This window comes from Capricornis sumatraensis, chromosome 22 (genome assembly GCF_032405125.1).
Source record: "Capricornis sumatraensis isolate serow.1 chromosome 22, serow.2, whole genome shotgun sequence".
NCBI classification, from domain to species: Eukaryota; Metazoa; Chordata; class Mammalia; order Artiodactyla; family Bovidae; genus Capricornis; species Capricornis sumatraensis.
In genome coordinates, this window is record NC_091090.1 from 33,590,392 (window position 1) to 33,606,374 (window position 15,983).

At 39.7% G+C, this 15,983-nt stretch overlaps 1 protein-coding gene and 4 non-coding genes across 5 annotated transcripts in view; 4 read left to right on the top strand and 1 right to left on the bottom strand.

The window, feature by feature from the left end:
* Window positions 1-15,983, top strand: part of LOC138069278 (zinc finger protein 184-like) — a 1,142,341-nt gene that overhangs the window by 86,836 nt on the left and 1,039,522 nt on the right. The window lies entirely within an intron of this gene.
* On the top strand, window positions 4,377-4,449 carry TRNAF-GAA (transfer RNA phenylalanine (anticodon GAA)). Its single transcript has one exon. It is a non-coding gene; the product is annotated as a tRNA-Phe (tRNA).
* Window positions 8,398-8,469, top strand: TRNAA-UGC (transfer RNA alanine (anticodon UGC)). The gene has a single exon. It is a non-coding gene; the product is annotated as a tRNA-Ala (tRNA).
* TRNAK-UUU (transfer RNA lysine (anticodon UUU)) lies at window positions 11,797-11,869 on the bottom strand. The gene has a single exon. It is a non-coding gene; the product is annotated as a tRNA-Lys (tRNA).
* On the top strand, window positions 13,021-13,093 carry TRNAR-CCG (transfer RNA arginine (anticodon CCG)). Its single transcript has one exon. It is a non-coding gene; the product is annotated as a tRNA-Arg (tRNA).

Genomic DNA, 15,983 nt, shown 5'->3' on the forward strand with positions numbered 1-15,983 from the left:
TGTAGTGGGTAAAACCCTGGATTGGTAGAGGAATGCTGAGGGAGAAAGAATCTGTAAGAGAATCTAAAGTATTTTTTAGAGGAAGCTGTCTAAAGACTTGTATCTGAATTTACATTCCCACCGAATTTTAGCTAAAGGCAAAAAGCTCAACTCTTTCCAAATCAGAGACTGAGATTTGAGAACTTGTCCAGATATACACATTTTACTGCAGGCAGATTCTTTACCATTTGAGCTACCTGGGAAGCCTTACACACTTTATAAATTTTTATTAAAATTCACTTGGCAGGTGCCTCTCAGGTGCTGTCACTTCCTCATTCCAGAGATTATTATTTCTGAAATTCTGAAAGCCCCTGAAATTGTTTCTACTGTATTCAACAAAAGTACTCCTATGTCCTGGTACTGTCCGCTTTATATAAAAAGTTCCTCATGCTCTCAGATGGGTAAAAAACAATTCTTAGCCAGATATCAGCCTGCAGACCACAATCTGAAATTCAAATACTAATAAAGAGATAAGATGTACTAGAGGCAAAGGGGTATCCAAGGAGATCTTTTTTTTTCCTTCTCTTCTTTATTTTGTTATTTAAACTGAGGCTTAATTAATATAAACAAAAATGGATGAAATTTAATTATTCAGTTTGATGGGTTATATGCCATGTAACCAATAGCTCTGGGAAAGATAATTGATATTTAAACCCCCGGTAGCTTCCTTGTGACTCATCCCAATCAATACCACTCTCTAACACCATGGATTAGTTTTTTGTGTGTTTTGAAATAATATAAGTAGTATCATACAATATGTACTGATTTGAGTATGGATTTTTCATTCATTTTTTTAAAAGTTGAATACATCCATATTGTTGCTAGTATTGGTAGTTCTTTTTTCATTGTTCGTAGTAATCCATTGTATGAATACTATGCATCAAAACTTTTAAATCCATTTACTGTTGATATATATTTAGACTGCTCCAAGTTTCGATCTGAAATGTCTAATGTGGTCACTGGCATTCTGTATATGTCTTTCAAGGAAAATACTCATGCATTTCTCTTGGGTGTAAATGCAGCTGTGGAGTTTTTTTTATTGGGTGGGGCATAGCTTATATGTATATTTAATTTTAGTCTGTATTTGCAAATAGTTTCCTAATGTGTGTGCACCAGTTTACAGTCTCATCAGCAGTGTGAGAGTGACTATTCCAGTTGCTCCACATGCTCAGCAGCTCTTGATATTATCAGTTCTCTTCAGTTCAGTTCAGTTCAGTTCAGTCACTCAGTCCTGTCTGACTCTTTGCGACCCCATGAATTACAGCATGCCAGGCCTTCCCGTCCATCACCAACTCCCGGAGTGCACTCAAACTTATGTCCATCGAGTCAGTGATGCCAACCAACCATCTCATCCTCTGTCGTCTGCTTTTCCTCCTGCCCCCAATCCCTCCCAGCATCAGAGTCTTTTCCAATGAGTCAACTCTTCGCATGAGGTGGCCAAAGTACTGGAGTTTCAGCTTTAGCATCATTCCTTCCAAAGAACACCCAGGACTGATCTCCTTTAGAATGGACTGGTTGGATCTCCTTGCAGTCCAAGGGACTCTCAAGAGTCTTCTCCAACACCACAGTTCAAAAGCATCAATTCTTCGGCACTCAGCTTTCTTCACAGTCCAAATCTCACATCCATACATGACTACTGGAAAAACCATAGTCTTGACTAGACAGACCTTTGTTGACAAAGTAATGTCTCTGCTTTTGAATATGCTATCTAGGTTGGTCATAACTTTCCTTTCAAGGAGTAAGCATCTTTTAATTTCATGGCTGCAATCACCATCTGCAGTGATTTTGGAGCCCTAAAAAATAAAGTCTGACACTGTTTCCACTGTTTCCCCATCTATTTCCTTGAAGTCATGGGACCAGATGCCATGATCTTCGTTTTCTGAATGCTGAGCTTTAAGCCAACTTTTTCACTCTCCTCTTGCACTTTCATCAAGAGGCTTTTTAGCTCCTCTTCACTTTCTGCTATAAGGGTGGTGTCATCTGCATATCTGAGGTGATTGATATTTCTCCTGGCAATCTTGATTCCAGCCTGTGTTTCTTCCAGTCCAGCATTTCTCATGATGTACTCTGCATAGAAGTTAAATAAGCAGGGTGACAATATACAGCCTTGACATACACCTTTTCCTATTTGGAACCAGTCTGTTGTTCCATGTCCAGTTCTAACTGTTGCTTCCTGACCTGCATATAGGTTTCTGAAGAGGCAGGTCAGGTGGCCTGGTATTCCCATCTCTTTCAGAATTTTCCACAGTTTATTGTGATCCACACAGTCAAAGGCTTTGGCATAGTCAATAAAGCAGAAATAGATGTTTTTCTGGAACTCTCTTGCTTTTTCCATGATCCAGCAGATGTTGGCAATTTGATCTCTGGTTCCTCTGCCTTTTCTCAAAGCAGTTTGAACATCTGGAAGTTCACGGTTCACGTATTGCTGAAGCCTGGCTTGAAGAATTTCGAGCATTACTTTACTAGCGTGTGAGATAAATGCAATTGTGCAGTAGTTTGAGCATTCTTTGGCATTGCCTTTCTTTAGGATTGGAATGAAAACTGACCTTTTCCAGTCCTGTGGCCACTGCTGAGTTTTCCAAATTTGCTGGCATATTGAGTGCAGCACTTTCACCACATCATCTGTCAGGATTTGAAATAGCTCAACTGGAATTCCATCCCCTCCACTAGCTTTGTTCATAGTGATGCTTTCTAAGGCCCACTTGACTTCACATTCCAGGATGTCTGGCTCTAGATGAGTGATCACACCATCGTGATTATCTTGGTCATGAAGATCTTTTTCATATAGTTCTTCTGTGTATTCTTGCCACCTCTTCTTAACACTTCTGCTTCTGTTAGGTCCATACCATTTCTGTCCTTTAATGAGCCCAGCTTTGCATGACTTGTTCCCTTGGTATCTCTAATTTTCTTGAAGAGATCTCTAGTTTTTCCCATTCTGTTGTTTTCCTCTATTTCTTTGCATTGATCGCTGAGGAAGGCTTTCTTATCTCTTCTTGCTATTTTTTGGAACTCTGCATTCAGATGCTTATATCTTAGGTAATTGAGCGGTGAAGAGAAGTATTATTTCATTCGGTTTTTGGTTTTTAAATTTACATTTCCCTCAGGGCATATTATGTTGGGCACCTTTTAAATTGCTTATTGGCTATTTTTGGTATCCTCTTTTTGTGACCTGTTGTTAATTTGTTCTTAATGAGATTTTAGTCTTTTTCTTACTGTTTTGTAAAAGTTCTTAACGGATAATGTCTTTCCTTAAACATAAGCATTGAAATACCTTCTCTCAGACTGTAGTTCATCTTTTCTTAAGGAGGAGAGGAGCTGAAAAATTTTATAAGAATAGGAAAGAGAAGAGGAGAGAGGTTGAAGTCAGGGGAAAAGTTCCACTAGGAAATCTGTCCTGGTCATTGCAGAAAAAATACCTCCAGGAAGTTGAGGTTCCTGCTGGGGCGGGAACCTTAGAAAGAACTGATGAAATGACTTAAGAGCAGAAACGGTATTATTTGGTTTGCTACCCTTCCATTTCTCCCAGGGTTACAGGTTAAGAGGATATAATTTAAAGGTTTAAGAAATAGTGGGATTTGAGACAATGGCTTTTGTGTCTGGCCAACTATCCAATCTTTGAAGACTTCCTCAGAAATATGATTACTATTTCAAAAAGGATCCTCAGGATCTTTCTGTTATGAGAGGTGTCATTCAGTAATGGTGTATCCTTTCTTTATGAGAGGATTGGAAACCATACACATGCATCTACTTTTCTCGTTTAAAAAACACGTTTTGCTTGCTCACACGGAAATAAACACATTATCTGACGGATTGTCTTTAAGTGGTTCCGGTTTCTATTCTCTGGTCCCCGCACTAACTGGCTACGTGTCAGCATAAGGAAAGCCAGGAAAAGAGAGTGAATAAAAGAGAATTGGCTCCTTCCTAATTTCTTCCATCCGAAGCAAGAAGCCGATCTTCACATTAACGTGCCAAATCATTCTTTTAGCCTTGTCATTGAAGAGCAAGACGGAAAAAAAAAACTGAAAGATGAGTCGATAATTTCATTCTGAATTCCCTCAGTTTTCTGAGCAGTCTTTGAGTTAGTGGAGTAGCCGAATGTGACCAAGCAAAAATATATGCAGCTTTTTGTTTTTAATCTATTTCCCTCTACTTCCCTCCTTTTCTATCAACCCATCCACTGTCTCCTAAAATTGGATCCTATTTTTAGACATGGATTTCAGGGGAGCCAGTATATATGGGGGCGAATGAATGGGCGATATTGAACGAGGTAAATTTAGCCCTCACGACTGAAAACTCCACTATTTTGGGGAAACAGCTAAATACAGTGCCTGCAAGTAGCCGAAATAGCTCAGTTGGGAGAGCGTTAGACTGAAGATCTAAAGGTCCCTGGTTCGATCCCGGGTTTCGGCAGCTCGGTTTTACTTTCGGGTAATTACCAACCCGTTAGATAACAATTGTATTGCAATCGCGAGTCTGTATCTGACAACAGTATTTACGGCTTTTCGCAAATGCAATCAAAGAATATGTGTGTGTATGTGTGTGTGTGTTTCGCTCCCTTTTGGTTGCTATCCCACTGAGGTATTTTATTTAAAGTTTTAAAACCCAGGAAATTATTTTCCTAGGAGCTAAGAAATTACAACATGCTACAACCTCTTGCACTTAAAATTCATTTCTGCTTTGATGTGTGTGTGTCTCGGAGACAAGCCTACTAAAAGGCCTGACAAAAGAATTAAACAATCTTGCTGAAGGGACATGACTCAGTTATGTGACTCCTGAAGGAATCCAAGAAGGAACAAAAAAAAAACATCTTGAAAGCAAGATGTATGCCTGGGGATGGAAAACCATCCTCTGGGAGGCACATAAAGATAAACTGGGTCTGTCCTTGAGGAAGAAAAACAGGGATACAAAAATGTTAAATGTTAACTGCACAGGATTATCATTGAAGGCCACCTGGCCTGCTATGCTCATGTACAACACGTACAAGCAAGTCTCAAAAAGTATAATAAAGCAGGCTTGAGATCAGTTTGGGCACCTTCACCTCGTGGTGGTGTTGGTCCCCTGATCCCCACTGTAACTTTCTTGAGTGTTTCTCATTCTTTTGTCTCCTCGTGCTTTCAGGAACCTGTGCTGTCGAGCTGGACTCGACATGTGTGTGATCTTTTTAATCACAAAAATTGGTGGTGGTGGTTGGGGGGTGGGGGTGGGGAAGCTGTAGAAAAAGGACTACTACACTGTATAAATGTATATATGTGGAAGTGGTATACACAAGAAAAAATTTCCAATCAGAAAATATGAGTTTTCATCTTGAGTCCACCCCCTTTTTAAACTGTTGGAATAGGAGCTTTGGTGAACATTCTGAAACTTTTAAACAATTACAAGACCATCGCAAGTTTTGCTTTTGACAAGACATTCCTTCAATCTTGCACCTCGATTTAGAATTTGCACATCTTATTTCTATTTTATTATCTAGGAAAGAATGAAAATAAGCACTTCTTTAAGAATTATTCTGTTGAACTTTCACAAAGGGACCAAGAATACTGAAAAATGAAAGCAAATTGACAGTAAAGTCATCAAGACTCAGATACAAATACATTTTTTCCTTTTTATTTCAACTTTTTTCCCTTGAAACTCTTTGTTATCCCTTGTGTCATTTCGAATTATTTTCTTGTTTTTGAATTTCTGTTTCAGTTTCACAGTGTCTGTTTTCTACTAACAATTCTTGGATTAGTCAGAAGAAAATAAGCAACAATATTTCAACATTAGAACTGCATCAAGTTGCAAATGGAAAATTGTTACAAACTTAGAAGCAGTAGGGGCAATATGGAGACATTCACTATACAGGAACTTGGTGTTAGAAACTATCCATTAGCTGCTACTTATCCCTCCTCAGTTCAGTAGCTTGCATTTTATCTCATAAAGAAACATTTGATTGGACAAACAGCATCATTGAGTATTGTATTGCCTAATTCAGTAATGATCCCTTTATATTCTATTGATGTGAGAGGTCTTGGGTAATTCACAAAACATAGTTTTCCATTCATATCTTAAAAATAAGGCTAATAATATTTATGTCAAAAATGCTACTATAACTATCAAAGGAAATGATGCAAGTAAATGCTTTGTGTCATGTCCACACAAATGGTTCTGGGGTTCTCCCAGAACAACACCTAAACATGTAATATCTTCTTGTAGCTATGGCTATCCAATAGCAATATAATAAAGCCATAAATGAGTCACTTTTATAACTTGTAATTTTGTAGTAGTCATATTAAAAATAAAAATAGATGGTCTTAATTTAAGAAGACTATATAAATGACTTGATATATCAACTATCACTTAAATAAGTAGTCAATAAAAATTATTAGTGATATGGGTTAAATTTTAAATATCATATTAAGTCTTTGAGGTCTGGTATATATTTTACACTTACAGCACATCTCATCTTTTCAAGTGTTTAATACTCAAAGTGGCTAGTGGCTACCATTTTGGACAGTGCAGCATTAAACCTGTATGTCATTGATTTTCTGAATTGAGTATATATGGCATGAGTGTGTTCTGTCTCTCAATTTACAAGTTTAATTCCTCATAAGAATTCTATATTAAATGAATCCATAGTCTAGATTTTTTTGAAGTATAGATGATTTACAATATCATATTAGTTTCAGGTGTACAGAATAGTTACTCAACATTTTTATAGCTCTAAATATTTAATTTTTAAAATTCCCAACTTGTTCATGGGGCAAAAAGAAAAAAAAGTATACCTTATTATTATGAATCCCTGAGAATCCAATAGACAGGCAGTTTTCTCCAGGTGCAACACATTATGACCCAGAAGTGTTTCTGCCAACCTTCTTAATATTGGAAAGCATCATATTTTATAGCACCAGTCACAATAATCCTCCTTAGCAGTTCACGAGCTAAAAAATACTGAAGGTACAAGTCTGTCAGGCAAATTATATTCTTCCAATTTCAAGAGGAACTCAAAATTATTTTGTGAATATTGGCAAAAGTTCATTAATGGGCAAACCAGAAGGAGAAGGTATTAACCACTAGGAATCTACTGTCAGAAAATGTGTTTTCTTGTGATCTTGTATAGTTCAAAGAACACAGTTTTAATCATAGTAAATCCCAGTATTCAAGAAATGTCCAGGAACAAGCTTATTTTCCTACAAATAGCACTAATGAGCACACTTTTCTGTCTTTATCCACCATCCACATCCATGTGTCTATTGATTACTCTCAAATCCAAGGCTGGGAGTAATTGAGTTTGCCATGTAATGTTCTCACAAGCATGCACCACATAGATCTTGAGTTTAACAAGAGCAAAGCTTGCTCATCTTCTCCATTTCCAATCTTTCTCCCATTTCCAAAAGAATTTTTAAAACATTTTCTGCAATTTTTTCCATTTGTAATGACATGGCTTTTCCTGCCTTCCTAAATAACTGAATGACTGAGCAAACACACACATATTTTATCTTTATCCCTAATATCTTGTGGCTGTTTGTCTTTGGTCTCACTCTCATAGTCTAACACTCCTCTCCATTGCTAAAGCTGTTGTTTCATTCATGCCTTATGAAGAAGAGATTTTGGATCATTGATGGGTCCGCTGAATTACCCCGGTGCATAGGTTAGAAGAGGGGAGAAAAAAAAGAAAAGCCCCTTAGACTGCAGGGCTAAATGCTTTGCTCTAAGGTGTTTTACTGGTTGTGCTTTCCTCCATCAAATCTAGTCCTTAAAATTCCCATGGAACAAACAAACAGCAAATACCACGGAGCGTTTTAGGCTAGAAAGAAGCTGAATTTCAATGGCCTTGGATGTCTCAGTTTAAGGCATTTTTGTGCATGTGTCACGTCTGACTCTTGGTGCCCCGTGGACTGTAGCCTGCCAGGCTCCTTAGTCCATGGAATTTTTCAGGCAAGAATACAGAAGTAGTTTACCATTTCCTACTGCAGGGGATCTTCCTGACCCAGGATCAAACCCGCGTCTCTTGCACCTCCTACATTGGCCGGCCGATTCTTTACCACTGAGCCACTAAGACATATTTGGAGGAAATCTAAGAGCCAGATACCGAGACGTGATCTGATTTCTTGTCAAGCGTAATAGGAGACCCAACCACGTTTTAAGGCCACGGTGGAAACTTCTTGAGCTTATCTGATAAGTTCCAATCTTTTGCCTTGCCCCGGGCTGATCCCTGGCACAACTTCTATACGCTAGAGTATCAATATCCTTTCTTTGGTTTCTGAGGGTCTCCGGCCTAAAACTTGGCATTAAACGCTACTGTCAAGACGCTCAGGAATCCAGAACCTCAGGAAATAAAATTAATTTCCAGAAAAGTATTAGCAATAAGGTAGCCAGCGAGGGGGTGTAGCTCAGTGATAGAGCGCATGCTTTGCATGTATGAGGCCCCGGGTTCAATCCCCGGCACCTCCAGGCGTTGGTTCTGTTTTTCTCTGGAATACGCTCAAACTGTTCTTCAAGGGACAGATTTAGCTCTCCTAAGCTTTTCCTCCTTATAGTCCTGTGCACATAGATAATAAAAACATAACCCAATGGGTTTCGGTGAAATCCCTCATCTCCTGCTGTGAACCTCGACGGCACCGAGACGATTGCCACAGCAGAAGGAAGACAAAAACCAAGTGGGACAAAGAACGGGATTCTAATCAGAACAGAGTCTGGACTTCTTGGCCCTGAGATTAAAGTTCTGACAACTGACACACCAAACTATTTAGAGGGAAGTTAAGTGAGCTTCTGAAACCGTTTCAAGTTAAAGATACTTGATTACTGGCTTACCTTTCATATCTTGCATTCCAAGCTCAACACAGGAAAAAACCCTCACTCCTGCCTATACCTCTGGTGCTGAAATCTAAAGACGCAGGCGGATCCCATTTCTATTTTGACCGCTTCTCCTACCACTGGCGCGTGTGTGTCCGGACGCTGTGGGCCCGGCTGCCCCGCGATCGGAAACCGCCAATCCCTCCCGGATCCACCGAAAACAGAAACTCGACGCCGGGAAAGAGCAACGAAGTCCTCCGAAAGCTGCGACAGTCGAGCAAAACGAAGGGGATCTTCCTGCGGAAAAGTGCCCGCAGGCTCGCTTCTTTTGTCGAGCATGGAGCTGTGAGCTTTCCGTGTACCCAGAGGAAGCGCAGCAGAGACGGGCAGCTCACCGCCTCTCCTCCCAGCCAGATGTTTTGTCAACCTAAGCGTTTGTCCAATTTTTTCCTCCTCCACCTTCCTGTGGCTGCGCGGCAGCCCTGTACTCCACCATGTCTCAGCTTGCCTTTCCTTATCATTCCCTGCTTTCTGCTCTCAAGTTCTTTTGCCTTGACCCACACTAATCGCCCTCCTGGCATTAACTTTCCCAAGCAGCTCAGCTCTCTCGCCTCAAAGGCTGAGAACTGCCAAACCTGGCTGACTTTCAGAATCAACGGGGGGAGCTGATGAACAAGGTCGATTTCTTGCTTCGCCCATCAAGGATAATTTAGAATTTCCTCTAAAGCTAGTACCTGAGTTGGCTGTCGCACCAAATTTTGTCTGAAAGTGGGAAGCTCTGCCCTTTCCACGAGGACAGTGGGATCTCAAGAAATAATTTGGCAAACGGCAAGTTCATTTTGCACGTCGGGCCCAGGGGCCAAATCTCCCTGGTGCTCTTTCGTTCAGTAAAGGATTCCGGATTCCGTATATATTGAGGGGCAAAAAATCGCTGGATCATCCTGCTGTCCGTTCCTGTCCTCAGCTTGGACCCTGTGGATCTCAGAACCAGAGCTACAAGACCTTGGGAGACAAACCGATACCGGATTTCCTGACCATGGTGCTGCCCACGGCACCCCCCGCCCCGACCCCCACCCCCACCCCTACCCCCGCCCTACGTCGACCTTGATTTTTATTATTTTTTTCCTTCTGCTTGCTTTAGGCTTTTTTCACTCTTTTTCCCTTTGGCTCTCTCAATGAAAACTTAGATGACTAATACGAGACTTTTTTTCTTTTCTTGTGTCCATTGAGATTCTGCTTTATTCTATGGGTTATTTAGAATTGTGTTGTTTAGCTTTCAACTGTTTGAAAAATCTGCCTCATCTGTCTGTGACTTTTGGTTCGATTCCACTGTGGTCAGAGAACACACTATATCCTTCAAGTTTATTACATTTGTTGAGGTTTGTTTTATGTCCCAGGATATGCTCTATCTTGGATATTTGATGGATTTGAAAAGTGTCCTTGGGCATTTTCTGTTTAGTTGTTCCATCAATTATTCTGAGAGAGACACTGAAGTCTCTAGCTTTATTGGTAAATTTGCTTATTTTCCCTTTCAGCTCTATCAGGTTTTGTTTTTGTTTTTCCTTCTTCACATATTTTTCAGCTCTGTGATTTGGCGCATTCATATTTTGAATTGCTATGCCATTCTTGATGGATGGGCACTTTGATCATGTGATGTCCTCCTTTGTCTTTTCTTTGTTATAAAGTTTATTTTATCTGATATTGATATACTGCTTTCTTTTGATTAACATTTGCATGACATTTTTTAAATCCTCTTAATTTCAAACTGATTATATATTTACAGGTTATATTTGAGGTAAATATTTTTATAAATAGACAGCTTATAGTTTGATCATATTTTCTAATCTACCCTGTGGATTTAATTGGTGCCACTAGACTGTTTACATTTAATGTAATTATTGGTATGCAGGGCTTAAGTCTGGAATTTTAATTTTTTATTTTGTTTGTTCTCTGTTATTTTTATTTTTTGTTCTCTTTTTCTTGCCTTTTTATGGACCACTTGTACATATTTTAGAATTTCATATTCATTTATCTATACTATTTTTTACTGTATTCTTTGTGCAGATGTTTTTAAAAGTAGTTACTCTAAGAATTCCATTATAGATATTTAACTTATCAGAGTGTACTGGTGTCACCATTTTACCAGTTCAAGTGAAATGTAGCAACTTCACCTTCCTTTTTGTCACTTTACTTTTCCTCATTTGTAATATAATTGTCTTAAGCATTTCTTTCACATATACTTAGAACCACAACAGAGTTATACTTTTGTTTCAAAACTGTTATACTTTTGTTTCAAACATAATTAAGAAAACTCAAGACAAGGAAAGTTTACTGTACTCACCATGTTTTTGCTTGTTTGTTTCCTGATATCCAATTTTTTTTCTCTTATCATTTATTTTCTGTTTGGAGAACTTACTGTAGCCATTCTTTAAGGTAGTTCATTGGCAGCAAATTACCTTAGTTTTCCTTTATCTGAGACTATCTTGTTGTCTTCTTCATTTCTGAAGGATATTTTCTCTGGATATAGTATTTTGGACTGACAATTCCATTCTTTAAGCACTTGGAAAATGTGCCACTCTATCATTTCTGATGTAGCTGCTGTCATTTGAATTGATTTTCTATATTGCTGGCTGAAGTGTCTTGTGTTTCTGGTTTCAAGACTTTATCTTTGTTATTAGAGTTCAGAAGTCTTGGCTGATTTCCAACCCCCCACCCCCACCCCCACCCCCGGTCAATTGAAGAAAGAGATTCTCTTCTAAACACTACATAAAATCCAAACCTTTGGGTCTGCAGTCTCTAGTCTGAACAATTTCCCAAGACTTTCCCTTAGGGTTGTTAAATTCATCACACAATCATTTCATCCTTGTAAAGCAACGAGCAAAGTTTCAATAGGATTACCAAGAGTTGCACACATACTCATACAAAGCAGGGCATCTTTTCCCGGAACTCATTCCTGTGTGAATAAAGATAAAATAGAGTATTGCAAGCCTGAACAGGGACTTGAACCCTGGACCCTCAGATTAAAAGTCTGATGCTCTACCGACTGAGCTACCCAGGCTCCTATTATTAGGTTTTCCCTGAGTAATTATCTTTGCACATTTGGCCAATTTATTTTATCTTTCAGGTTTTAGTTCCCAAGTCAGATTTCTTGAATTTTCCTCAGTGCTAAAAAGATTCTGTTTGAGAGCAATGTTGCAATTATCAGGAACATTTTCCTTCCTCTTCTCTTCTTTGTCTTCCTTCTTTAGGTTTTCAGAACCAGAGATGCTGTGTCTCCTAGACAAAGCATTGCTGGGTTTCAGACCATATTGCTAGACACAGAGAGTTTCATTTCTTGCCAAGTCCCTCACCTAAATTTCTCCAGACAGTACTCACACTATTTCTGTTTGTATCCCTCTTCATTGTCTTGCACATCTTTCTTGCAACCTTTGTAGGCAGAGAGAAAGAGAGTTGAAGGAGGAGGAATTTGAAGATGCAAGAAAATGTTCTGTAACAGGTCCCTTTCTGCTGGTTGTTGAGACTGCCCCCAAGCATTCCTTTGGCAAGGGGGGTCTTGGAGTTAGTTGATGGGAGGCTGAGAACCAAGTGTAACAGCTCTTGCTGGCCAGCCCAATGTGGTGTGGATTTCCACTCTTCAGTTTCTACTAGAACCAACAGTCTCTCCACACGGGAAAACAACAAGGGACCATTATCTAATCTAATGCTTCTCATTGAACCCATTTCTAGAAGGAAAAGGATTTAACTAAAACAATTTCATAGGAAACAGCACGAGGTGTTTCTTCAGACTCATTCAGTCCAGGCCCTAGCTGCTACTCTTCTGTTTGAGCTTACAGGTTTTTCTCCTTGGAGGATGTGCCTTTGTGTCTTTGCAATAGAACAGATCAGAACATGCCAAGTTCTGAAGCTCCCTCTCCTTATGCTGTCATCACTCCTTCATTGCAGACCTCAGTTCTTGGCTCATTAGTTTCCATCGAAACTGTATCATCATTTTCAGTGACTTAGGTAAGACAGCCTTCAAAGTTTGCATCACTTCTGAACGCCTTACCATTTATTAATTTTAGTAATTATTGTCAGGGATTTGATGCAGTTTTATGCCCTTTGGGGTGGAAATGTTGTCAATGAAATCGTCCTCTAACTGAAATTAGAAATTTGAAAATAGAAACGTACCACGTTTCAGCTTTCAGATTTGAAAGCATGACCTCATCAACTGGCCGCGTGGCCTAATGGATAAGGCGTCTGATTCCGGATCAGAAGATTGAGGGTTCGAGTCCCTTCGTGGTCGTTCTTTTCATCTCAGCCAAGAAACAGAATCTGTTTTCATTTGACCTCTAAAGGCTGACCTTGAAAAGAAAACCTGAAATGGGACAAGCATCTTTAAAAAGCCAAATTAGTATACCCATTAATTACTGATAACCTTGCATGTTGTCATTGGTGTCTTATCACCAAGTTATACCTCATCAGTTCAGTTCAGTCACTCAGACGGGTCCGACTCTTTGCAACCCCGTGAATTCCAGCATGCCATGTCTCCCTGTCCATCACCAACTCCTGGACTTCAATCAAACTCATGTCCCTCGAGTTGGTGATGCCATCCAGCCATCTCATCCTCTGTCATCCCCTTCTCCTCCTGCCCCCAATCCCTCCCAGCATCAGAGTCTTTTCCAATGGCCAAGTTCTGGAGTTTCAGCTTCAGCATCATTCCTTCCAAAGGACACCCAGGACTGATCTCCTTCAGAATGGACTGGTTGGATCTCCTTGCAGTCCAAAGGACTCTCAAGAATCTTCTCCAACACCACAGTTCAAAAGCATCAATTCTTTGGCACTCAGCTTTCTTCACAGTCCAACTCTCGCATCCATACATGACTACTGGAAAAACCATAGCCTTGACTAGATGGACCTTTGTTGGCAAAGTAATGTCTCTGCTTTTGAATATGCTATCTAGGTTGGTCATAACTTTCCTTCCAAGGAGTAAGCCTCTTTTAATTTCATGGCTGCAATCACCATCTGCAGTGATTTTGGAGCCCTAAAAAATAAAGTCTGACACTGTTTCCACTGTTTCCCCATCTATTTCCCATGAAGTGATGGGACCAGATGCCATGATCTTCATTTTCTGAATGCTGAGCTTTAAGCCAACTTTTTCACTCTCCTCTTGCACTTTCATCAAGAGGCTTTTGAGTTCCTCTTCACTTTCTGCCATAAGGGTGGTGTCATCTGCATATCTGAGGTGATTGATATTTCTCCTGGCAATCATGATTCCAACTTGTGCTTCTTCCAGCCCAGCATTTCTCATGATGTACTCTGCATATAAGTTAAATAAGCAGGGTAACAATATACAGCCTTGATGTACTCCTGTTCCTATTTGGAACGAGTCTGTTGTTCCATGTCCAGTTCTAACTGTTGCTTCCTGACCTGCATATAGGTTTCTGAAGAGGCAGGTCAGGTGGCCTGGTATTCCCATCTCTTTCAGAATTTTCCACAGTTTATTGTGATCCACACAGTCAAAGGCTTTGGCATAGTCAATAAAGCATAAATAGATGTTTTTCTGGAACTCTCTTGCTTTTTCCATGATCCAGCAGATGTTGGCAGTTTGATCTCTGGTTCCTCTGCCTTTTCTAAAACCAGCTTGAACATTTGGAAGTTCACGGTTCACATATTGCTGAAGCCTGGCTTGGAGAATTTTGAGCATTACTTTACTAGCGTGTGAGCTAAATGCATTTGTGCAGTAGTTTGAGCATTCTTTGGCATTGCCTTTCTTTGGAATTGGAATGAAAACTGACCTTTTCCAGTCCTGTGGCTACTACTGAGTTTCCAAATTTGCTGGCATATTGAGTGCAGCACTTTCACAGCATCATCATCTTTCAGGAGTACTAAGGAGTACATCTTTCAGAAGTACTAAGGCGTGTATAGTTATTGATACAATAATGACCCTGAATTTTCTTGCTCAGAATCCTTCTCTAGAAGTGGTAGAAAGGAAGGTGAATTTCCCCTTAAAGTAGGGGTGGGTCTCTTTTTCTATTGTAGGATCATAATTCTCCACCCAGGAATTGAACCTGCATCCTCAGCAGTGAAAACTGTGCAGTCCTAACCACTGAACTGCCAGGGACTACCCTGGGCCTTTTTTTCTTGGTGGAGATTTAAGATAGACTTTTCCGTCTTCCATTCTATTGTCCTTTTGCCAAAATAGCCACCTTATGTGGAACCAAAGCCTCTAGCATTGGAACAGCTGCAAAAGCAATCCATTGAATCATTGGTTTTCTTGTTATATAAGCAGGGAACTCATGAGAAAATGAATGAAAAGATGCAGCAAGAAGGATTTGCTTACAGAGTAGAGAAAACACACGGAGATACAAGGGATTTAACACATGATCTTGTATGCAGAAGGGTGGCGGCTCACGTGGTAAAGAATCTGCCTGTGATGCAGAAGGAAGGCACCTGCTCAACACTAAAAATCAGCTTTCCCTAGATATTCTTAAAAAAATAAAATCAGTGTCATTTTTGGATGGTTTTGAGAAACCTCACAGTTGGCAAGAGGAAGTCCCCTGGATAAATTTCACCAATTTAAACATCATTAGACTAGATCCTTTCTAGCATTCCTGGTTCAATATCCTGGAAATGAAAAGGTGTACTAAGCAAAACTAAGGCAATCTGAAAAGATTATGGATTCCATTTTCTAAAATTTATCAATTCAGTTCATTAATTTGGCCAATGTATCATTCTACTAGGGAAACTGAGTGAGAGTATAGGGAAACTTTCTGTAATGTCCTCTCTATTTTTCTTTATAACTAAGTTCAATTTTAAACTTTTTATAAAACCAAAATGATCTCTCTTTTAGACCTACAAAAGAAGAGAGTGTTTAAAACGATTTAGAGCAAAGGTTTTGCTGCAGAGAGCAAATTTCTAACAGGGCTCTTGCACTGGTTAGCACCCACATTCAACAAGAGGGTGACGAATAGAACCTATGTCACTGTCTGATTTCTATGAAGATTTTGAAGTAACATTCAACAGAGGCTAAAACAAAAGAATAAGCATGTGACTAGTAACGGGCTCCAAACGAAAGCAGGGTTCAGTAGTTTTTTTGTGTATGTATGAAATTATGAGGAAAGTGAAAGAATCTACACCAGAACGGGGTCTTGAATCCTGGGTCTTCCGACTAAGGTCCTGATGCGGGTCCAACT